At 44.3% G+C, this 25638-nt stretch overlaps 1 long non-coding RNA gene and 2 pseudogenes across 2 annotated transcripts; all 3 read right to left on the bottom strand.

Annotated features, from left to right (window-relative positions):
- Nucleotides 1–1373: 1373 nt before the first annotated feature.
- Nucleotides 1374–8881, bottom strand: LOC106600231 (uncharacterized; annotated as a pseudogene). The gene is made up of 16 exons (XR_006770259.1): nucleotides 8796–8881; nucleotides 8541–8701; nucleotides 8309–8408; nucleotides 7874–8094; nucleotides 7094–7250; nucleotides 6706–6917; nucleotides 6315–6435; nucleotides 5784–5979; nucleotides 5563–5677; nucleotides 5185–5354; nucleotides 4986–5088; nucleotides 4718–4870; nucleotides 4353–4541; nucleotides 1744–1885; nucleotides 1567–1663; nucleotides 1374–1489 (listed from the first exon to the last, which is right to left on the bottom strand). The product of XR_006770259.1 is annotated as an uncharacterized protein (transcript).
- Nucleotides 8882–9242: 361 nt separating this feature from the next.
- Nucleotides 9243–10609, bottom strand: LOC123743457 (uncharacterized). The gene is made up of 5 exons (XR_006770260.1): nucleotides 10439–10609; nucleotides 10273–10331; nucleotides 10114–10187; nucleotides 9889–10013; nucleotides 9243–9290 (listed from the first exon to the last, which is right to left on the bottom strand). It is a non-coding gene; the product is annotated as an uncharacterized lncRNA (long non-coding RNA).
- Nucleotides 10610–16663: 6054 nt separating this feature from the next.
- LOC123743329 (uncharacterized) lies at nucleotides 16664–25304 on the bottom strand (annotated as a pseudogene).
- Nucleotides 25305–25638: the final 334 nt, after the last annotated feature.

Raw genomic sequence — 25638 nt, 5'->3', positions numbered from 1 at the left:
TCAGATATGCATAGGGTTTTTTTCCCCCTTTATATGAATTACAAATCAATCATGTTTAGTCTATTGCATAGTTACACAATGTGTAATCATTGATATCCCAGGAGCAGTAAACAGTTGAAGTGTAATACATGCATGCAGACACCGCATCATTTAAACAATGGCGTTTGATATGACTGAAAAAGAATCTGTCATACCTGAACCGCACATGATCAGTGAATATAGTCAATGTACAGGCTACAATATGGGGACTTGCATCCTTGGCACAATATATTCTACTCTAGGCTTCATAGATTGGTATGAACTTTACGTTTTAGGGTCCATACCCAGATCGGCTACATAGTCATTTTTAATCCGACACAATAAGCAAGTAAATAGTTAGCCAGCTAGATTCTTTACATCCACTGTTTCACAAGACAACAGCCTGGTTTGCTGGTTCTCAGGAGTCCCTAAAAAGACAAATTCATTCTCCTAACACTAGCTAATTTACCTTTGACAAAATATAGACGCACATTAACATATTCCTCTCAAATTGTACATTTGCTTGACTCGTTAAGACACCTTCCATCTGTTTTGTCAGCCAGCTTCGTTGAACGCCTACAAGGCAAGGGTGGCTCGCGTCAAAATTCGTCTTTGGAACGATTGGTCATAACAAAACCTTGGGACCCAAATGCATAATGAGTGCGCCAACTCCCCCTTGTGGTGGTCTGGAGCAATGAAGCTGGGTACCTCTAAGTCCCGCAACTTTTAAAGGAGGAACCACTGTCTCTTCACAGTCCCCGCTGTTCCGTAAGGTGTTTCTTTGAATCTGATCCTGAGATTGTGAAGAGACCTGTGGTGGCATATGCATGGGTAGTTTTAAAAAACAGACAGCTCGGTACATTCAGCTTGTCAACACTTCTTACAAAAACAAGTAGTGATGAAGTCAAGCTCTTCCCATTTGAGATTGACATGCATATCATTAATAAAGAAATGTCCATATTTGGATGGAAACCAAGCTAGTGAGAGGTATCAAGGAAAGTTGTAATTTCAGTTGAAAATTAACACCGCTGCGCTCCCTGGGGCCTGCATCCAACCACAGCCCTGCTGGCAAACCACCATCTGCTATAACATTGAGTCAGTTCTTCCTACTGGACATTGGAAAGCTTTTGTTTTCACACCTATTGTTTGTCCTAGACGGGAAATTAGTGTGCAACACTTATCTCCGGTGGATGGTTCAGAGTTCCATGCTTACAAAAGGGTTGATTGATACACGTCAGATGACAAGCCTACTACGTCCACTAAAGTACATGCGCCGTGGTGTTAAATGCAAATCAGATACAATTAAGGTAGCTCCAACGGTTAGGATTGTTGCCGCGCAAGTAAAGCAAACTTAATTGTTATATAGAACACTTTATTTGACATGTTAGAACAAGACATTACACCCAAAGAATGTATCCAGAAGAAACATATAAATGATGTTCCTCAAAGAGGTCTTTGACATGTCGTTGACCTGTTGAGAGAGAGAGAGAGAACCCATTAGTTCAGTTATGGTCTGACAGGGTCTGAAAAGCATAAAACAAGACCGACCTCTTTTCGGGTTGTCCTGATTCACACATTGTCCACTACAGGGGCCACCAGTGGGACTACTGGCATCACAGATGACCACGTCACAATGGACAAAGACCTAGGAATCAAAGATTTTAAAAAAGGGATGATTGCCAGTCAAACAAAATTAACCAATAAAGATTGGGTGAACTTTGTTACCTGGCCCCTCGGCTCAACCGCATCCTCAGCGAAGGAAAACATATGGACCTCAAAGCGTTTGACGTGAGGGGGGAAGTGGACCCTGGCATCAGCTACCACCGGGTGGAAGACCACACGGTATGGATCCTCCGGGTTCTCACAGCTGCCAGTGTAGAGAGAGGACTAAGTTAGGCACAAGAAAACGCTGTAAACCCCAACCGCCTTGTGTACGAAGTCTTATGGTGGTGTCACGACTGTCCTGTGAGGATCAGATCAATTTACAGGAGAAGTGGGTTCTTTCTCCCCCTCCAGTATGAACTAAAGGAATGTCTTTGTTAACAGGCTTTTCCCTTTGTCTTGAAAAAAGACAATTCTACATCCAACATGTATATTCAATTACATTGACATGAATGCATTCTCATGTGGTGAGATCTAAATGATCCAGAATGGTCAGACTACCTGAATATTGATCGTGGTTTAACCAAAAGTTGCCGAATATACAGTCGGTATCATCAACAACGCAATCATTTGAATTAAGAATTTCATGCAATTCTTCCGCTGTCGGAAAAATTGGTCACACAAAATAAATTCTACACCCACGGCATCGGATTCACACGTGGAGGACTTCTGTGAAGGGAGCAGCTCTACTATACAAAGTAACCGACGCATTGACAGTTTAGGCACACTTTTTAATTTGCATCTTTGGGAGGTTTCTTGTTTAACTGCCAGATATTAGCAAAAGGGATTTGTGAAGAGAGACAAACGCCCACACCAGTACAAATCCACTTGATCTGACAGACGATGGCCAGAGCTTTCTCAGGATTTTGCACAACGATTTAAGCCAAGTATGATATAGTTGCACTTGAAGTGACAAATCTGAACTGCCCATTTCATGCACATGTGGTGTCTTTTCCTATGATATACAAAACATTTTCACACTGCTACCATTTAGTAAACAGCTGCAAAGTTACTCCCGTGACAGATGAGCCTTGTGTCCACATGGCCGCGGAGCAAATTAAAATAGGGGTGCCAAATTTAAGTTTTTGCGACCATTTCCTAAAAACGGCAAAATTGCATGATTTGATAGCGTTTTGCAAACCCGATCCCCCAAATGAATGGTTTTGACCAATAAAGTTGCTTCACTACACTGCATCCAGTTACTGAAAAGGCACCCGCAAAATAAAGTGTCATTTGCCCATCTACCAAAGGTTGCAGTGTCCATTAAAATGTAGAAAAGTCATCTTTCAATATAGTTACCCAATTTCAATTCTTGAGATAAGATGGCAAAGTTAAAAATAGGCCAGCGGTTTCCATCTGTGGCGAAGTGCTCACCCAAATCAATGCTTATGACAAACCCAGCCAGCTACTCTTTTGAGTACTGTGCTGTAACATTTTTTAGCTAGCAAGATGCTGCCACACTTGACCGTGGTATTTGTTCATGTTTAGCAACTCCCAATTAGCTCATTCCCCAGGTACAGGGAATTACATTGAAAGTGGCATCAACTTCTGGGGATCCTTTCAACTGATCCTATTCAGTTTCAAACATTAACTTCCATGCTGCACAGGCGTGTGAACCATCCTTTATGTTTAGTGCAATAACTGTTTTAAACGCAAGAGGTCACAATTCAACCCAAAACCAATCGGAAAGGCAAGCTAAGCTTGCCAGCCGCTCTTGATTTCCATTCGACTGACCATCAGTTCGGCACAACACTGAACTGTAGCAAACCAAAAGGATAACATTGAGTAAAAGGTGTAGGTACAGGTAACGCCAACATAGTGTCTTAACCTTTTCACACGCGAGTTCCAAATATCTTCAACAGTCGCCCCAGTGGGAGTTTAGTTTATGCACGTGATGTCAGAATGCACTCACTGTTCCAAAATGTGGACAGATGACCTCAAACCAAGGCACACTACCTGGCAATTTTCTATAGGCCCTTTCAACGTCTAACTTTGCCTCATTAATTCACAAAAGTAGCCCATTTCACGAGCCGGCCAAACTTTCCTTCAAGAGAAAGCCCAAGCATACAGACATTTGCACATCTAGTCAGAACAGGCCTGGCACATTTATTGCATTCCTATCAAAGTGCCTTATTTTCTGTGTAACGCATTGTCCTTTCTACTGTAGCATACCGTAAGTATAATGTACTTAACGTTTTATTCAGACAATGCGGTTTAGAGTCGTTTGTTGCATCATACGTTCTGTTCCAATGGTACGCTGCAGGGACCCCTCAGTGATAACAAACATGTGATCGCACGCGTAAAAAATGGTTAATAGGGCCACCACGAACCACAATAGCTTCAATGCACCTTGGCATAGATTCTACAAGTGTCTTGAACGCAACACCATTCTTCCACGAGAAATTCCATCTTTTGTTGATGGTGATGTGAAACGCCGTCTCAGGCCCCACGCCAGAATCTCCCATACGTGTTAATTAAATTGGGTGGAGATCTGGTGACAGACCGCATACATTGTTTTAATGCTCAAACCATTGTGACCACTCATGACCTACGGATGGGGGCATAGCCACGGTAGCCAAAGTAAATGGCCTGCCAAGCATGATCGGTTGCTAATTACTCAGGAACCACACCTGTGGAATAACACTTGTTTAGGCCCAAAAACAACAAGTTACCCATTAATGATGAGATTCCACCGGGTCGGGAGTCGCGGTCCTCGTTGAGGGTGGCCCAGCAGTGGTCAAGCATCAGCGCAACCTTGGGGTCAGAGGACCTGGTCAGCTCCACCTCAAAGTGCAGAGGCTGTTTCAGGTATTTCACCACTGGATAGTCCTCCTCCTGGTAGAACGTGTTATACGAGGCGTCTGGAACACAGGACGAGACAACCGGGGTCGCGTGTTCAGTGGGCACAAAACAGCGAGGTACCATCTGAACTTGTCCATTGAGAAAGGCTCGTTTATCATATCCTGTTGTGCCGCGATGAACACTAATCACTTATAGCAAACGCTACTAGTAATATATCATATTTGTGCACGCTTACCCTGAGCGAGTCTCATTCTGACCATTAGTCGACCCGTCCCAGTCTCGGCAAAAGGCTCGTTGTCACGCGGCCTGGTGAGGAAGGCCAATGTGCGAGTGATGTTGACCACATAGTAGCAGGAAACCTTTAACCTAAAAAGAGGGATGTAGGCAACTTCAAGCAGTGGAGTGGACACACTGGTAGTAGAGGCACAAGTATTGAGCAATTGGTGAAGGAAGAAAAAACAACTATAAAAATCTAATAGCTACAATTGTGATGCGTAATGCACTCACTGATATTCGTCCCTCTGAAGATGTCGTGGCATTCAGCTTCACCTCAAGTTCATCTGGCAAGGAGATTTCGTTCTCATACAGCATCACATTGTTGATAAACTATGTAGTAGAGGGGAATTGACTTATTACAGCCTGCAGAAGCAAACAGTCCGTAAATACACAGTACCCATCACCTCAGGGTAATAGTCATTTTACCTTCCTGGTGGTGCCACAGGAGTTGACAGTGAAGTGGAAGTAGGCGAAGCGATCGTCGCTGTAGGTGGGACCACAGGCGGGGTCGCTCAGGGTCAGTTGACCGGGGTTCAGATTGGGAGCAGACTCCACCTTCACCGCCAGCGCAGTCATCGTCCCATTAGAGAAACACTCTTGGAGGGGGGGCAAAAGACATGTAGCTATCAGACCTGGATTCTGTGTTAATTGAGCTTGCCAAGCACAGTAGAACCAATGGAATAGCACCAAAAGTGCAAACCATGCCCATCTGGCACTACTATTAGACTCAGTATTTCCAAGGAACCCAGGTTTGGTAACCATGTCATACGACTATTTATCGGAAGTAATTGTTTGAGAACCAACCAGTCAGCGTTTTGAGGAAGCTGCAAGCCAGGGAAAAGTATTTGATGGTCATGTTGTTGTAAGGATTCAACAGAGCCACATCCAGTCTGCTCCTGACAGAGGACGAGTGAACCGACTGGGAACCAGTGGGAGAGTTCATTAGTCCAATATTGTATACAGGGTAAGGAAAGCGAGGCTAGCTGCAGCAATTTAGGTTAACATGTTTTGGGAGAGCATCGTACCTCAAACACTGCGTCCGGGAAGAGAAGGGCAACGTGATGGTGAAGTCTGCGTCGCCCTCTGTTAAATACTGTTGAGCAAGCTCATGGTTAAGCAGCCGCTTGCCAACCAAGACCACGAAAAAGGGCTCTTGGTTGCTGTAGTCCACAGTGATGTGGAAGTTCTCCTGATCACAGTTGCCAGTGACTGAGGGTGGCACTACAAGGACAAACAGGGTTGTGTTCATTAAGCACAAAAAACAGGACTTGAACTTGTCCAAGAAGAAACCCTTGTTTTCGGTTGCAAAATCTTTTGCTACGGTGGGACTGAATAAACACGATCCTGGAAAATCAGGAACAGGACACTGGGTCCAAATACTCTAAAGCTTAACATTTTCTTTGTAGAGAGACCGCGTAGGAAAAGCCTACAGTATGGCTAGTTGGGCTCTCAAGTCCACCATGTGGCTTTCACTGCCAATTTCCTTTCAGGGCAATCATTAACGAGAGGAAACCATTCAACAGTAGTTTGGCGTAGTCCAGAGACCAGTTACATACCAATGTCCAGCAGTACAGCGTCCACAACGGCAGAGTGAGAGAAAGGAGCGTACTCTGGAAAGACGACCAGGCCGTAGATCAGCTGAAGAGTGAAGGTTGTGACACCTTGTTCCACCCTTTTCTGTAGTGAAGTTAAAAGCATCATTGTTGTAACAGAACTCTAGTCAACATCAAGTGACAACCAAGCACATATGGGGACTATTAAAACAATGTTGCCCTCATTCCTCTAAATCAAGCACTATTGGCAAGTGAATGCATACAACTGCCAAAATAATGGAAACACTTGAGTAAATGAGGGATACAAAGTACATTTGCACCATCATTTCTATTTTGTTGGTGGCCCACTTATTAGGGCATGTAGCGTGTGGCTTTGCATTTAACAGAAACACACCTCCTTAAAGACCACCGGGTCTGAGAAGGGCACCTCCATCCTGAAGGTCTTCAAGGTGTTGTCCAGGGATCTCTGCTCCTGAACATTGAAGCCTCTGGCGTTGCACTCTGCAACAGTTAGCACCATGGTGGGAAAGGTGATGTTCAGCAGCTCCACATCAAGGTTGAAGGTCCCCAACTCAAGCACAAACACTGCCTGCTCAGGAACCGTGTCTAAGGGCGTGTCTGTTCATTGGCAAACATTTTGAAATGCGGTACAATGGAAGTCGAAAATGGACATTTGTTATTGGAGAAGTCCGGGTATTGCCTCCCCGTTTCAGTCTTGTGCCTAATGAACAACCCAGGCATCCCAAATTACCATAGGCACCATTTAACTAAACCAGACTCACAGTTGCGAACTTGTGGAGGCCTGGCCATCGGAGGTGTTGTGATAGGGAAGAGGACTTTGTATCTGGTGTCCTCGTGTGCGACCTCCTCGATCCACAGCAACTCAAGCATGGGCTCAATGGTGTAAGTGACAAAGTACTTGTCATCCTGAATATGGCTCTGTAAGGGAGACGAGTGATGCATTCAGGCTGTAATACACAATTGGAGTGCCAAAACAGGTTTTTAAAAAAGCCTACCGGTTATCTGTGTGGTTTGTCCTCCAGCCGCTCGTAATTTAAAGACAAAATATCCAAAGGAAAGTATTGTTTACCAGACTTTAGAGAGCTGGTAGGTATATGGTTGTCAACTTGCATTTTCAAAGCAACCGACACGCAAATGTAAACAGTAGCCGAGTGTAACCGAGCGTTGCTTGCATTCAGTTGCCAGTGGCAAAGCTACCGGCTCCCTAAAAGCCTGGTAAACAATACTTTAGTGTGGATATTGGTCTCAAATTTCAAGCGGTAGAGTATGTTTAAATGTAATTTTATGCAACATTCACACGATTTTGCAATCCAATGTGTCAGGCTGTATACACACCCACCGATCCATTGTATATTAGCCTGATTAAGCAGACAATTGCTCAATAAGAAACATTTTACACAAGACAACGTTTCTAGGAGTTTACCCATGAGAGATGGCAAAGGGTTACTGCAAAGCACTGACAACTGCTGCTGTAAAAAGGGCTCTACAAATAGATTTGACTTAGAAATTAAACAGGAACATTTTAGTCATCCAACGCTGACCTTGAAATAGCCGCCAACCGCCCCCACCGGAATTTCAACAATAATATGAGCCTCTGTGACTAAAACCGAGTAGTTTCTGGCAGCCATTTCCTCAGTGTCCAGCCTCTTAGCGTCAATTCCCATGTACACCTCCAACATGGTGAAGGCATCAGAGGAGAAAAGTGGGTCGATGTGCTTGGGCATGTACCAGGTGATCACTTCTGGAGTAAAGGCCACTGCCCCTGCAGTGAAACAAGAAGCCAAGTGCACATCATAACAGAACATTTTGCAACTGAAAACAAATGTGCCATTATTGAAAAAAAGTTCATCCCATTCAAAGACATTGTCCCAACTGAACACTACATAACACAAACGAAAGTCTTGTCTGGAGCCAATTAAGAAATGGGTTTATAGGTTCTTAAATTTGCCAAGTTAGTCCATTATTTCACACTCAACCTGGTGTTGGACAAACAGCCGTGGCATCTACGCGAGTCACCAGCCACTTCTGCTCAAAGAAGGTTGAGGTTGAGAGCACCCGCATCGGAACCCCAGCTACCTGTTCAGGGGGCAACCACACCAGGGCCGTGTTCAGTAGGGCACACCGTATTAACAATATGTTGCAGAGTTCAGGTAGGGCCACCGTTTGCTCTACTGAACATGACCCAGTTCATGGAGGAAGTGAGCTTACATTCTGGAGGTATGTCTCCTCTGCATTATGAGGGCTTCTTAACACCAGCCGTGTGGGAGTGTTGGCTATTGCATAGCCCTTTCTTTGGACCTCATCCACATTCATGACCTTCTTGCTAGGACTAAAACGACTGCTGTCATTTTGTATCCTGAAGCAACAGCCTGTCTCAGGAAATGGAAACGTGAATTAAACAAACGCACATTTTGTTTAGCGCCATCCTGTCATTTTGTAGTGAAATTACAGAAACATGGCTACCTCAGCTCCTCTCCTTGCTTTCGGGCCTCCAGTGGGCTGTTCAGGGACGGTTTGGATGTCTGGAAGAGTCCTTCTGACAGACACCTAGAGAAGAAAGGCCATTATTCCCTATGCATTTTCTCCCTCCCATACAATAGGAACGCAATCTGTCCACTCGCCTCCTTAAATGCACTGAGAATAGGCCAAGATTCCTCGCCGCTAAAGTTGTCCTATGTGCATTTTGAAGAGGCGAGAGGAATTGAGAGACGGTCAAGACACAGAAGAAATGAAACACTGGACAATTGTAGCTCTAGACAGATCATTTAAGCTCCACTGTAAACATCTCCGTTGGGGCATGCTCTGCTCACTTGCCTCCATGTAGTTGCGGTCGCACAGAATCTCTCGGGAGGTCCAGGGGGTGTAGCTACAGGTTTTGCCCACTCTATACACAGGGTCTTCAGTCATGTGGTTTCCTGGCAGCCTGAACTGCATGACCAAGCTGAACATCTTATCATCCTAAAATTAAGGGGGAAAAAAAAAAAAGCCTCATTATATAGCAGAAAACAAATAATTCAGTTGACATTCATGCAAGTTAGAGACTGTGGCTATATGAATGCAGCTGCCACTGTATTGAAGCCACACTACAGGAGAAGAGCTCAGTAGTACACATCACTGCAGTCTGTATCAGAAAGTTGGCTGGCCCTCCATAAACTTCTGCTGTACCTTACTTCATCGTTAACTTAGAAGTAAGAGATACCAGACCCAGTCTCAGGGGTGGCTAACTATGGAGATCCACAGAGTTAAGTAAAACTGCTTAAATGTTTCTGGCACCGTACTTCTAATAACCTCCATGCTCTCTCGGCAACTCAGGCTGATTGAGGACCTTTTACTGAAGAAAGTGTTTGTTTTCAATTATTTCATCTAGTGATGCAAATATTGACTTGTATCTTTGTGTATACAGGGCTCATCTGTAAAAGAGCCTGGCCTCAGCATGACTCCGTGTCAAAGGTTAAATAAAATGACATTGTTACATTACGGGGTTGCAATTGCAGTGACACTGAAAGGCAAACTGTCCATTTGAAGTTAGAGCAAACACTACAGTGCTTAGGGTTACCATGGTCTGGGAAAAGCAGTTTTGAAGAGAAGCAAAAAATATGGCATTCCCCATTGGGTCAAATTTAAAGCTGAATCCACACTGAGTAGCAAGGCCAGGTGTCAGGTTTATGATTTGTGTGTCATCTGGAAGGGATGGAGATGGTGTGAACACAACAGTTGACAAACAATATCAATCCATGAATTATGAAAAGGAGAGAAAGAGAATCATACGAGACAAACTCACTGAAGACAGCGTCGACCTCTTCAAAAAGAGGAGCTACACTCAGACGAATAACGTTACCAAGGCATTCAGGTCATCTGGAATGGGAAAGCTTAGTTAAAAATCTAAAAAAGATATTGTCAAACGCTTAGTGCTTGAATTTGCAGGGTGCAAAATGCATACTTATAGAAGGCGTCTGTTGTGCTTGTATGCCCACAGCTGCCATCAATAGGCAAAACAACCTGTAAGGCATTTGACAAATTATTATGATTGATTGATTAAAAAGGAGGAAGAAGACAACTCAAATGTTTGCGTCGCATAAGACTCTTCTAGGCCTGCTACTACTTACCCTGAGCCAAGGAAATTAACCATTGTAGAACAGAACTGTTTTGATGAAATACACAGCTACAGAATCTAATATTTGACCCAAGGTGTGCAGCCTACAGCCCAGGGGTATTCTACTTTTACCCTATGACAAAGGCTTCCCACACTCAGTCACCTGAACCCCAAAGGGCTGCACATTTTCTTTTTATTCCCCTAGCCCTACAAAGCTGATTCAAATAATCAACTAATCATCAAGCTTTGTTAATCTGAATCAGCTGTGTAGTGTTAGGACAAAAACCTAAATGCACACCAAGTTTGGGAAACGCTGCCCTACGAGCCTGCTGGTTTTCTGTTCTAACTGATAATTGAGGAAAATAAGAACAATCTGAAATTTCTTTTGATACTGTCGCAAAGCTAACTAAAAAGCAGCATTCCCCTAGAGAGGATGGCTTTCACTTCAGCGGTAATAAATTCATGAACTTCTTTGAGGAAAAGATCATGATCATTAGAAAGCAAATTACGCACTCCTCTTTAAATCTGCGTATTCCTCCCAAAGCTCCGTTGTCCTGAGTCTGCACAACTCTGCCAGGACCTAGGATCAAGGGAGACACTAAAGTGTTTTAGTACTATATCTCTTGACACAATGATGAAAATAATCATGGCCTCTAAACCTTCAAGCTGCATACTGGACCCTATTCCAACTAAACTACTGAAAGAGCTGCTTCCTGTGCTTGGCCCTCCTATGTTGAACATAATAAACGGCTCTCTAACCCCGGATGTGTACCAAACTCACTAAAAGTGGCAGTAATAAAGCCTCTCTTGAAAAAGCCAAATCTTGACCCAGAAAATATAAAAAACGAATCGGCCTATATCGAATCTTCCATTCCTCTCAGAAAAAGCTGTTGCGCAGCAACTCACTGCCTTCCTAAAGACAAACAACGTATCTGAAACGCTTCAGTCTGGTTTTGGACCCCATCATAGCACTGAGACTGCACTTGTGAAGGTGGTAAATGACGTTTTAATGGCATCAGACCGAGGCTCTGCATCTGTCCTCGTGCTCCTAGATCTTAGTGCTGCTTTTGATACCATCGATCACCACATTCTTTTGGAGCGATTGGAAACCCAAATTGCTCTACACGGACAAGTTCTGGCCTGGTTTAGATCTCATCTGTCGGAAAGATAGCAGTTTGCCTCTGAATGGTTTGTCCTCTGACAAATCAACTGTACATTCGGTGTTCCTCAAGGTTCCGTTTTAGGACCACTATTGTTTTCACTATATATTTTACCTCTTGGGGATGTCATTCGAAAACATAATGTTAAATTTCACTGCTATGCGGATGACACACAGCTGTACATTTCAAAGAAACATGGTGAAGCCCCAAAATTGCCCTCGCTAGAAGCCTGTGTTTCAGACAGAAGGGAAGTGGATGGCTGCAAACTTTCTACTTTTAAACTCGGACAAAACAGAGATGCTTGTTCTAGGTCCCAAGAAACAAAGAGATCTTCTGTTGAATCTGACAATTAATCTTGATGGTTGTACAGTCGTCTCAAATAAAACTGTGAAGGACCTCGGCCGTTACTCTGGACCCTGATCTCTCTTTTGAAGAACATATCAAGACTGTTTCAAGGACAGCTTTTTTCCCATCTACGTAACATTGCAAAAATCTGAAACTTTCTGTCCAGAAATGATGCAGAAAAATGTATCCATGCTTTTGTTACTTCTAGGTTGGACTACTGCAATGCTCTACTTTCCGGCTACCCGGATAAAGCACTAAATAAACTTCAGTTAGTGCTAAATACGGCTGCTAGAATCCTGACTAGAACCAAAACATTTGATCATATTACTCCAGTGCTAGCCTCCCTACACTGGCTTCCTGTTAAGGCAAGGGCTGATTTCAAGGTTTTTCTGCTAACCTACAAAGCATTACATGGGCTTGCTCCTACCTATCTTTCCGATTTGGTCCTGCCGTACATACCTACACGTACGCTCACGGTCACAAGACGCGGCCTCCTAATTGTCCCTAGAATTTCTAAGCAAACAGCTGGAGGCAGGGCTTTCTTCTATAGAGCTCCATTTTTATGGAATGGTCTGCCTACCCATGTGAGAGACGCAGACTCGGTCTCAACCTTTAAGTCTTTACTGAAGACTCATCTCTTCAGGGGGTCCTATGATTGAGTGTAGTCTGGCCCAGGAGTGTGAAGGTGAACGGAAAGGCTCTGGAGCAACGAACCGCCCTTGCTGTCTCTGCCTGGCCGGTTCCCCTCTCTCCACTGGGATTCTCTGCCTCTAACCCTATTACAGGGGCTGAGTCACTGGCTTACTGGTGTTCTTCCATGCCGTCCCCTAGGAGGGGTGCGTCACTTGAGTGGGTTGAGTCACTGACGTGGTCTTCCTGTCTGGGTTGGCGCCCCCCCCTTGGGTTGTGCCGTGGCGGAGATCTTCGTGGGCTATACTCGCGCCTTGTCTCAGGATGGTAAGTTGGTGGTTGAAGATATCCCTCTAGTGGTGTGGGGGCTGTGCTTTGACAAAGTGGGTGGGGTTATATCCTGCCCTATTTGGCCCTGTCCGGGGTATCATCGGATGGGGCCACAGTGTCTCCTGACCCCTCCTGTCTCAGCCTCCAGTATTTATGCTGCAGTAGTTTTGTGTCGGGGGCTAGGGTCAGTCTGTTATATCTGGAGTATTTCTCCTGTCTTATCCGGTGTCCTGTGTGAATTTAACTATGCTCTCTCTAATTCTTTCTTTCTTTCTCTCTCTCTCTCGGAGGACCTGAGCCCTAGGACCATGCCTCAGGACTACCTGGCATGATGACTCCTTGCTGTCCCAGACCTGCTGTTTTCAACTCTCTAGAGACAGCAGGAGCGGAAGAGATACTCTCAATAATCGGCTATGAAAAGCCAACTGACATTTACTCTTGAGGTGCTAACTTGTTGCACCCTCGACAACTACTGTGATTATTATTATTTGACCATGCTGGTCATTTATGAACATTTGAACATCTTGGCCATGTCCTGTTATAATCTCCACCCCGCACAGCCAGAAGAGGACTGGCCACCCCTCATAGCCTGGTTCCTCTCTAGGTTTCTTCCTAGGTTTTGGTCTTTCTAGGGAGTTTTTCCTAGCCACCGTGCTTCTACACCTGCATTACTTGCTGTTTGGGGTTTTAGGCTGGGTTTCTGTACAGCACTTTGAGATATCAGTTGATGTAAGAAGGGCTATATAAAGAAATTTGATTTGATAATGAATTACACCCACCTGGTGTCCCAGGTCTAGATCAGTGCCTGATTAGAGGAGAACAATGAAGAAATGCAGTGGATCTGGCTTTGAGGCCCAGAGGTGAGTTTGAGGGTTATAGCTGTTCCTGCTCCTCACACTTCACCGTTTGAGTAATTGAATGAGGGGTTGTGTGTGTAGTTGGGTTTAGCTCGGCTATTAGACTACTCTTTAGTAAAGGTCGAATAGTCTATTGTTCAGCTATTAGCCCAACTATTAGCACAACCGAATGGCTCGCTTGTGGGCGTGCTGGCAGGATAGGGCAGCGTCTTCAGTTGCGCGTCAAGAATTCTGCATACAGTAGCACGTTTGTATGAAGGTGTGGTTAATCACAGGCAAATTGTTATATGCTATGGAGGTACATTTGTGTCGAGAGCAAAACCTTTATTTTCAAATAATTCTTCTGAAAGCACATTCCCGCCCGACACAAAAGGATGTCAAAGCGGACACCTACGAAGATGGCATCTCAGGTAAGCGGCACTGGGCTGTATTGACGCATCCTAAAAAATGACATGTGCTGCTTTAGATTGAACGGTCATATCTCAGTTATTGTTTTCTTTACTTTCAGAGAGCGAGCTGACCTGAGGACCAGGCAGTGGAAGCTTTATTGCTGGCATAAAAAGTGTCCATAACCAGAGGTAATTAAACTGTTCTGTTTTTTCTCCATGTCTGCCTGTCTTGTTGTACATGGAACCTGTCTCACATGCATGAATTACAAAACCCTTAAGATGTCAGCTGCTAATTTACTCCACATAAACACAGCCATTTTCACTGGACTATCTGTTGCTGCCAAGTCATGATTTCCCTGGGGTTAGCCTCACAATAACCAAGTGGTGAGAAACACAGCCCTCTATATTTAAATATTTCAGGTACACTCTGAAAGAAGATACTGTGTGTACGCAGACACCTGTTGGCATTATCCTCGTGGGTCTGTTTTTCAGCTTAAAGTACTCTGTAGCCACTAAATCCTCTAGGTTATATCAGCTGTTTTGGTGAACCCCTCCCGCATCTGAACTGGCTGACAGAGGGCACAGAATGATCATAGGTGAGATGTCACTTGATTGAGTCAACACAAAGTATTATTAAAGACATGCTTTACATTGAAATCCCAGAGTTAATGATCCAAGGTCAGTTTTGCATTTCACCTCCTGATTTAAGATGACTGACCATGTTAATCATGCTCTCTCGTCTGCAGGTATGTTTTGATGTGAGAGGAAGCCAGTCCCGTCACTGGCCCCCCAAGGTTAGGGAGACAGGTCATCACAATTGCGCTGAGAGAATATTAGGGTAGCACTGTCATCCATGAATCATATGCCGTCTGCAGCTGTTCTTACCTCGTCTTCTAATGCACACCATACGTGCATTGAAGTACCAGATTTGCCTACCTTTATTTAACTAGGCAAGTCAGTTAATGACGGCCTTGTTCAGGGCAGATTTTTTACCTTGTCGGCTCGGGATTCGATCTTGCAACCTTCCGGTTACTAGTCCAACGCTCTGGCCCCCAAGATTGAACTTGCATTTTAATTGTATTATTATAAATACACTTCAATAAAGCATTTCATATTCTCCACTGGTTGAAATACTAGCCGGTGTCCTCAGATATGCATAGGGTTTTCCCCCCCTTTATATGAATTACAAATCAATCATGTTTAGTCTATTGCACAGTTACACAATGTGTAATCATTGATATCCCAGGAGCAGTAAACAGTTGAAGTGTAATACATGCATGCAGACACCGCATCATTTAAACAATGGCGTTTGATATGACTGAAAAAGAATCTGTCATACCTGAACCGCACATGATCAGTGAATATAGTCAATGTACAGGCTACAATATGGGGACTTGCATCCTTGGCACAATATATTCTACTCTAGGCTTCATAGATTGGTATGAACTTTACGTTTTAGGGTCCATACCCAGATCGGCTACATAGTCATTTTTAATCCGACACAATAAGCAAGTAAATAGTTAGCCAGCTAGATTCTTTACATCCACTGTTTCACAAGACAACAGCCTGGTTTGCTGGTTCTCAGGAGTCCCTAAAAAGACAAATTCATTCTCCTAACACTAGCTAATTTACCTTTGACAAAATATAGACGCACATTAACATATTCCTCTCAAATTGTACATTTGCTTGACTTCGTTAAGACACCTTCCATCTGTTTTGTCAGCCAGCTTCCGTTGAACGCCACAAGGCAAGGGTGGCTCGCGTCAAAATTCGTCTTTGGAACGATTGGTCATAACAAAACCTTGGGACCCAAATGCATAATGAGTGCGCCAACTCCCCCTTGTGGTGGTCTGGAGCAATTTGGAAGCTGGGTACCTCTAAGTCCCGCAACTTTTAAAGGAGGAACCACTGTCTCTTCACAGTCCCGCTGTTCCGTAAGGTGTTTCTTTGAATCTGATCCTGAGATTGTGAAGAGACCTGTGGTGGCATATGCATGGGTAGTTTTAAAAAACAGACAGCTCGGTACATTCAGCTTGTCAACACTTCTTACAAAAACAAGTAGTGATGAAGTCAAGCTCTTTCCCATTTGAGATTGACATGCATATCATTAATAAAGAAATGTCCATATTTGGATGGAAACCAAGCTAGTGAGAGGTATCAAGGAAAGTTGTAATTTCAGTTGAAAATTAACACCGCCGCTGAGCTCCCTGGGGCCTGCATCCAACCACAGCCCTGCTGGCAAACCACCCATCTGCTATAACATTGAGTCAGTTCTTCCTACTGGACATTGGAAAGCTTTTGTTTTCACACCTATTGTTTGTCCTAGACGGGAAATTAGTGTGCAACACTTATCTCCGGTGGATGGTTCAGAGTTCCATGCTTACAAAAGGGTTGATTGATACACGTCAGATGACAAGCCTACTACGTCCACTAAAGTACATGCGCCGTGGTGTTAAATGCAAATCAGATACAATTAAGGTAGCTCCAACGGTTAGGATTGTTGCCCGCGCAAGTAAAGCAAACTTAATTGTTATATAGAACACTTTATTTGACATGTTAGAACAAGACATTACACCCAAAGAATGTATCCAGAAGAAACATATAAATGATGTTCCTCAAAGAGGTCTTTGACATGTCGTTGACCTGTTGAGAGAGAGAGAGAGAACCCATTAGTTCAGTTATGGTCTGACAGGGTCTGAAAAGCATAAAACAAGACCCGACCTCTTTTCGGGTTGTCCTGATTCACACATTGTCCACTACAGGGGCCACCAGTGGGACTACTGGCATCACAGATGACCACGTCACAATGGACAAAGACCTAGGAATCAAAGATTTTAAAAAAGGGATGATTGCCAGTCAAACAAAATTAACCAATAAAGATTGGGTGAACTTTGTTACCTGGCCCCTCGGCTCAACCGCATCCTCAGCGAAGGAAAACATATGGACCTCAAAGCGCTTTGACGTGAGGGGGGAAGTGGACCCTGGCATCAGCTACCACCGGGTGGAAGACCACACGGTATGGATCCTCCGGGTTCTCACAGCTGCCAGTGTAGAGAGAGGGACTAAGTTAGGCACAAGAAAACGCTGTAAACCCCAACCGCCTTGTGTACGAAGTCTTATGGTGGTGTCACGACTGTCCTGTGAGGATCCAGATCAATTTACAGGAGAAGTGGGTTCTTTCTCCCCTCCAGTATGAACTAAAGGAATGTCTTTGTTAACAGGCTTTTCCCTTTGTCTTGAAAAAAGACAATTCTACATCCAACATGTATATTCAATTACATTGACATGAATGCATTCTCATGTGGTGAGATCTAAATGATCCAGAATGGTCAGACTACCTGAATATTGATCGTGGTTTAACCAAAAGTTGCCGAATATACAGTCGGTATCATCAACAACGCAATCATTTGAATTAAGAATTTCATGCAATTCTTCCGCTCGTCGGAAAAATTGGTCACACAAAATAAATTCTACACCCACGCGCATCGGATTCACACGTGGAGGACTTCTGTGAAGGGAGCAGCTCTACTATACAAAGTAACCGGACGCATTGACAGTTTAGGCACACTTTTTCATTTGCATCTTTGGGAGGTTTCTTGTTTAACTGCCAGATATTAGCAAAAGGGATTTGTGAAGAGAGACAAACGCCCACACCAGTACAAATCCACTTGATCTGACAGACGATGGCCAGAGCTTTCTCAGGATTTTGCACAACGATTTAAGCCAAGTATGATATAGTTGCACTTGAAGTGACAAATCTGAACTGCCCATTTCATGCATGTGGTGTCTTTTCCTATGATATACAAAACATTTTCACACTGCTACCATTTAGTAAACAGCTGCAAAGTTACTCCCGTGACAGATGAGCCTTGTGTCCACATGGCCGCTGGAGCAAATTAAAATAGGGGTGCCAAATTTAAGTTTTTGCGACCATTTCCTAAAAACGGCAAAATTGCATGATTTGATAGCGTTTTGCAAACCCGATCCCCAAATGAATGGTTTTGACCAATAAAGTTGCTTCACTACACTGCATCCAGTTACTGAAAAGGCACCCGCAAAATAAAGTGTCATTTGCCCATCTACCAAAGGTTGCGGTGTCCATTAAAATGTAGAAAAGTCATCTTTCAATATAGTTACCCAATTTCAATTCTTGAGATAAGATGGCAAAGTTAAAAATAGGCCAGCGGTTTCCATCTGTTGGCAAGTGCTCACCCAAATCAATGCTTATGACAAACCCAGCCAGCTACTCTTTTGAGTACTGTGCTGTAACATTTTTTTAGCTAGCAAGATGCTGCCACACTTGACCGTGGTATTTGTTCATGTTTAGCAACTCCCAAATTAGCTCATTCCCCAGGTACAGGGAATTACATTGAAAGTGGCATCAACTTCTGGGGATCCTTTCAACTGATCCTATTCAGTTTCAAACATTAACTTCCATGCTGCATAGGCGTGTGAACCATCCTTTATGTTTAGTGCAATAACTGTTTTAAAACGCAAGAGGTCACAATTCAACCCAAAACCAATCGGAAAGGCAAGCTAAGCTTGCCAGCCGCTCTTGATTTCCATTCGACTGACCATCAGTTCGGCACAACACTGAACTGTAGCAAACCAAAGAGGATAACATTGAGTAAAAGGTGTAGGTACAGGTAACGCCAACATAGTGTCTTAACCTTTTCAACGCGAGTTCCAAATATCTTCAACAGTCGCCCCAGTGGGAGTTTAGTTTATGCACGTGATGTCAGAATGCACTCACTGTTCCAAAATGTGGACAGATGACCTCAAACCAAGAGCACACTACCTGGCAATTTTCTATAGGCCCTTTCAACGTCTAACTTTGCCCTCATTAATTCACAAAAGTAGCCCATTTCACGAGCGCCAAATCTTTCCTTCAAGAGAAAGCCCAAGCATACAGACATTTGCACATCTAGTCAGAACAGGCCTGGCACATTTATTGCATTCCTATCAAAGTGCCTTATTTTCTGTGTAACGCATTGTCCTTTCTACTGTAGCATACCGTAAGTATAATGTACTTAACGTTTTATTCAGACAATGCGGTTTAGAGTCGTTGTTGCATCATACGTTCTGTTCCAATGGTACGCTGCAGGGACCCCTCAGTGATAACAAACATGTGATCGCACGCGTAAAAAATGGTTAATAGGGCCACCACGAACCACAATAGCTTCAATGCACCTTGGCATAGATTCTACAAGTGTCTTGAACGCAACACCATTCTTCCACGAGAAATTCCATCTTTTGTTGATGGTGATGTGAAACGCCGTCTCAGGCCCCACGCCAGAATCTCCCATACGTGTTAATTAAATTGGGTGGAGATCTGGTGACAGACCGCATACATTGTTTTAATGCTCAAACCATTGTGACCACTCATGACCTACGGATGGGGGCATAGCCACGGTAGCCAAAGTAAATGGCCTGCCAAGCATGATCGGTTGCTAATTACTCCAGGAACCACACCTGTGGAATAACACTTGTTTAGGCCCAAAAACAACAAGTTACCCGTTAATGATGAGATTCCACCGGGTCGGGAGTGTGGTCCTCGTTGAGGGTGGCCCAGCAGTGGTCAAGCATCAGCGCAACTTTGGGGGTCAGAGGACCTGGTCAGCTCCACCTCAAAGTGCAGAGGCTGTTTCAGGTATTTCACCACTGGATAGTCCTCCTCCTGGTAGAAGCGTGTTATACGAGGCGTCTGGAACACAGGACGAGACAACCGGGGTCGTGTTCAGTGGGCACAAAACAGCGAGGTACCATCTGAACTTGTCCATTGAGAAAGGCTTGCGTTTATCATATCCTGTTGTGCCGCGATGAACACTAATCACTTATAGCAAACGCTACTAGTAATATATCATATTTGTGCACGCTTACCCTGAGCGGGTCTCATTCTGACCATTAGTCGACCCGTCCCAGTCTCGGCAAAGGCTCGTTGTCACGCGGCCTGGTGAGGAAGGCCAATGTCTGCGAGTGATGTTGACCACATAGTAGCAGGAAACCCTTTAACCTAAAAAAGAGGGATGTAGGCAACTTCAAGCAGTGGAGTGGACACACTGGTAGTAGAGGCACAAGTATTGAGCAATTGGTGAAGGAAGAAAAACAACTATAAAAATCTAATAGCTACAATTGTGATGCGTAATGCACTCACTGATATTCGTCCTCTGAAGACGTCGTGGCATTCAGCTTCACCTCAAGTTCATCTGGCAAGGAGATTTCGTTCTCATACAGCATCACATTGTTGATAAACTATGTAGTAGAGGGGAATTGACTTATTACAGCCTGCAGAAGCAAACAGTCCGTAAATACAGTACCCATCACCTCAGGGTAATAGTCATTTTACCTTCCTGGTGGTGCCACAAGGAGTTGACAGTGAAGTGGAAGTAGGCGAAGCGATCGTCGCTGTAGGTGGGACCACAGGCGGGGTCGCTCAGGGTCAGTTGACCGGGGTTCAGATTGGGAGCAGACTCCACCTTCACCGTCAGCGTAGTCATCGTCCCATTAGAGAAACACTCTTGGAGGGGGCAAAAGACATGTAGCTATCAGACCTGGATTCTGTGTTAATTGAGCTTGCCAAGCACAGTAGAACCAATGGAATAGCACCAAAAGTGCAAACCATGCCCATCTGCTCTACTATTAGACTCAGTATTTCCAAGGAACCCAGGTTTGGTAACCATGTCATACGACTATTTATCGGAAGTAATTGTTTGAGAACCAACCAGTCAGCGTTTTGAGGAAGCTGCAAGCCAAGGGAAAAGTATTTGATGGTCATGTTGTTGTAAGGATTCAACAGAGCCACATCCAGTCTGCTCCTGACAGAGGACCAGTGAACCGACTGGGAACCAGTGGGAGAGTTCATTAGTCAATATTGTATACAGGGTAAGGAAAGCGAGGCTAGCTGCAGCAATTTAGGTTAACATGTTTCGGGAGAGCATCGACCTCAAACACTGCGTCCGGCGAAGAGAAGGGCAACGTGATGGTGAAGTCTTCGTCGCCTCTGTTAAATACTGTTGAGCAAGCTCATGGTTAAGCAACCGCTTGCCAACCAAGACCACGAAAAAGGGCTCTTGGTTGCTGTAGTCCACAGTGATGTGGAAGTTCTCCTGATCACAGTTGCTAGTGACTGAGGGTGGCACTACAAGGACAAACAGGGTTGTGTTCATTAAGCACAAAAAACAGGACTTGAACTTGTCCAAGAAGAAACCCTTGTTTTCGGTTGCAAAATCTTTTGCTACGGTGGGACTGAATAAACACGATCCTGGAAAATCAGGAACAGGACACTGGGTCCAAATACTCTAAAGCTTAACATTTTCTTTGTAGAGACGACGTAGGAAAAAGCCTACAGTATGGCTAGTTGGGCTCTCAAGTCCACCATGTGGCTTTCACTGCCAATTTCCTTTCAGGGCAATCATTAACGAGAGGAAACCATTCAACAGTAGTTTGGCGTAGTCCAGTTACATACCAATGTCCAGCAGTACAGCGTCCACAACGGCAGAGTGAGAGAAAGGAGCGTGCTCTGGAAAGAACGACCAGGCCGTAGATCAGCTGAAGAGTGAAGGTTGTGACACCTTGTTTCCACCCTTTCTCGTAGTGAAGTTAAAGCATCATTGTTGTAACAGAACTCTAGTCAACATCAAGTGACAACCAAGCACATATGGGGACTATTAAAACAATGTTGCCCTCATTCCTCTAAATCAAGCACTATTGGCAAGTGAATGCATACAACTGCCAAAATAATGGAAACACTTGAGTAAATGAGGGATACAAAGTACATTTGCACCATCATTTCTATTTTGTTGGTGGCCCACTTATTAGGGCATGTAGCGTGTGGCTTTGCATTTAACAGAAACACACCTCCTTAAAGACCACCGGGTCTGAGAAGGGCACCACCTCCATCCTGAAGGTCTTCAAAGGTGTTGTCCAGGGATCTCTGCTCCTGAACATTGAAGCCTCTGGCGTTGCACTCTGCAACAGTTAGCACCATGGTGGGAAAGGGTGATGTTCAGCAGCTCCACATCAAGGTTGAAGGTCCCCCCAACTCAAGCACAAACACTGCCTGCTCAGGAACCGTGTCTAAGGGCGTGTCTGTTCATTGGCAAACATTTTGAAATGCGGTACAATGGAAGTCGAAATGGACATTTGTTATTGGAGAAGTCCGGTATGCCTCCCGTTTCAGTCTTGTGCCTAATGAACAACCCAGGCATCCCCAAATTACCATAGGCACCATTTAACTAAACCAGACTCACAGTTGCGAACTTGTGGAGGCCTGTCGCCATCGAGGTGTTGTGATAGGGAAGAGGACTTTGTATCTGGTGTCCTCGTGTGCGACCTCCTCGATCCACAGCAACTCCAAGCATGGGCTCAATGGTGTAAGTGACAAAGTACTTGTCTATCCTGAATATGGCTCTGTAAGGGAGGCAGTGATGCATTCAGGCTGTAATACACAATTGGAGTGCCAAAACAGGTTTTTAAAAAAGCCTACCCGGTTATCTGTGTGGTTTGTCCTCCAGCCAACTCGTAATTTAAAGACAAAATATCTAAGGAAAGTATTGTTTACCAGACTTTAGAGAGCTGGTAGGTATATGGTTGTCAACTTGCATTTTCAAAGCACGTACACGAATGTAAACAGTAGCCGAGTGTAACCGAGCGTTGCTTGCATTCAGTTGCCAGTGGCAAAGCTACCGGCTCCCTAAAAAGCCTGGTAAACAATACTTTAGTGTGGATATTGGTCCCAAATTTCAAGCGTTAGAGTATGTTTAAAATGTAATTTTATGCAACATTCACACGATTTTGCAATCCAATGTGTCAGGCTGTATACACACCCACCGATCCATTGTATATTAGCCTGATTAAGCAGACAATTGCTCAATAAGAAACATTTTACACAAGACAACGTTTCTAGGAGTTTACCCATGAGAGATGGCAAAGGGTTACTGCAAAGCACTGACAACTGCTGCTGTAAAAGGGCTCTACAAATAGATTTGACTTAGAAATTAAACAGGAACATTTTAGTCATCCAACGCTGACCTTGAAATAGCCGCCAACCGCCCCACCGGAATTTCAACAATAATATGAGCCTCTGTGACTAAAACCAGTAGTTTCTGGCAGCCATTTCCTCAGTGTCCAGCCTCTTAGCGTCAATTCCCATGTACACCTCCAACATGGTGAAGGCATCAGAGGAGAAAAGTGGGTCGATATGTGCTTGGGCATGTACCAGGTGATCACTTCTGGAGTAAAGGCCACTGCCCCTGCAGTGAGCAAAAGCCAAGTGCACATCATAACAGAACATTTTGCAACTGAAAAACAAATGTGCCATTATTGAAAAAAAGTTCATCCCATTCAAAGACATTGTCCCAACTGAACACTACATAACACAAACGAAAGTCTTGTCTGGAGCCAATTAAGAAATGGGTTTATAGGTTCTTAAATTTGCCGGGTTAGTCCATTATTTCACACTCAACCTGGTGTTGGACAAACAGCCGTGGCATCTATGCGAGTCACCAGCCACTTCTGCTCAAAGAAGGTTGAGGTTGAGAGCACCCGCATCGAACCCCAGCTACCTGTTCAGGGGCAACCACACCAGGGCCGTGTTCAGTAGGGCACACCGTATTAACAATATGTTGCAGAGTTCAGGTAGGGCCGCCGTTTGCTCTACTGAACATGACCCAGTTCATGGAGGAAGTGAGCTACGTTCTGGAGGTATGTCTCCTCTGCATTATGAGGGCTTCTTAACACCAGCCGTGTGGGAGTGTTGGCTATTGCATAGCCCTTTCTTTGGACCTCATCCACATTCATGACCTTCTTGCTAGGACTAAAAACCGACTGCTGTCATTTTGTATCCTCAAGCAACAGCCTGTCTCAGGAAATGGAAACGTGAATTAAACAAACGCACATTTTGTTTAGCGCCATCCTGTCATTTTGTAGTGAAATTACAGAAACATGGCTACCTCAGCTCCTCTCCTTGCTTTCGGGCCTCCAGTGGGCTGTTCAGGGACGGTTTGGATGTCTGGAAGAGTCCTTCTGACAGACACCTAGAGAAGAAAGGCCATTATTCCTTATGCATTTTCTCCCCTCCCATACAATAGGAACGTAATCTGTCCACTCGCTCGCCTCCTTAAATGCACTGAGAATAGGCCAAGATTCCTCGCCGCTAAAGTTGTCCTATGTCGCATTTTGACGAGAGGGGAATTGAGAGACGGTCAAGACACAGAAGAAATGAAAACACTGGACAATTCGTAGCTCTAGACAGATCATTTAAGCTCCACTGTAAACATCTCCGTTGGGGGCATGCTCTGCTCACTTGCCTCTCATGTAGTTGCGTGGTCGCACAGAATCTCTCGGAGGTCCAGGGGTGTGCCAGCTACAGGTTTTGCCCACTCTATACACAGGGTCTTCAGTCATGTGGTTTCCTGGCAGCCTGAACTGCATGACCAAGCTGAACATCTTATCATCCTAAAATTAAGGGGGAAAAAAAAAAAAAGCCTCATTATATAGCAGAAAACAAATAATTCAGTTGGGACATTCATGCAAAGTTAGAGACTGTGGCTATATCGAATGCAGCTGCCACTGTATTGAAACACTACAGGAGAAGAGCTCAGTAGTACACATCACTGCAGTCTCGTATCAGAAAGTTGGCTGGCCCTCCATAAACTTCTGCTGTACACTTACTTCATCGTTAACTTAGAAGTAAGAGATACCAGACCCAGTCTCAGGGGTGGCTAACTATGGAGATCCACAGAGTTAAGTAAAACTGCTTAAATGTTTCTGGCACCGTACTTCTAATAACCTCCATGCTCTACGGCAACTCAGGCTGATTGAGGACCTTTTACTGAAGAAAGTGTTTGTTTTCAATTATTTCATCTATTGATGCAAATATTGACTTGTATCTTTGTGTATACAGGGGCTCATCTGTAAAAGAGCCTGGCCTCAGCATGACTCCGTGTCAAAGGTTAAATAAAATGACGTTGTTACACACACGGGTTGCAATTGCAGGTGACACTGAAAGCCAAACTGTCCGCATTTGAAGTTAGAGCAAACACTACAGTGCTTAGGGTTACCATGGTCTGGGAAAAGCAGTTTTGAAGAGTAGCAAAAGATATGGCATTCCCCATTGGGTCAAATTTAAAGCTGAATCCACACTGAGTAGCAAGGCCAGGCGTCAGGTTTTATGATTTGTGTGTGCATCTGGAAGGAAGGGATGGAGATGGTGTAAACACAACAGTTGACAAACAATATCAATCCATGGAATTATGAAAAGGAGAGAAAGAGAATCATACGAGACAAACTCTCACTGAAGACAGCGTCGAACTCTTCAAAAAGAGGAGCTACACTCAGGCGAGAATAACGTTACCAAGGCATTCAGCATTTGAGGTCACTCTGGAATGGGAAAGCTTGTTAAAAATCTAAAAAGATATTGTCAAACGCTTAGTGCTTGAATTTGCAGGGTCAAAATGCATACTTATAGAAGGCGTCTGTTGTGGTCTTTATGCCCACAGCTGC

This window comes from Salmo salar, chromosome ssa06 (genome assembly GCF_905237065.1).
Source record: "Salmo salar chromosome ssa06, Ssal_v3.1, whole genome shotgun sequence".
Taxonomy (NCBI): Eukaryota; Metazoa; Chordata; class Actinopteri; order Salmoniformes; family Salmonidae; genus Salmo; species Salmo salar.
This window is presented reverse-complemented; position numbering and strand designations above follow the sequence as displayed.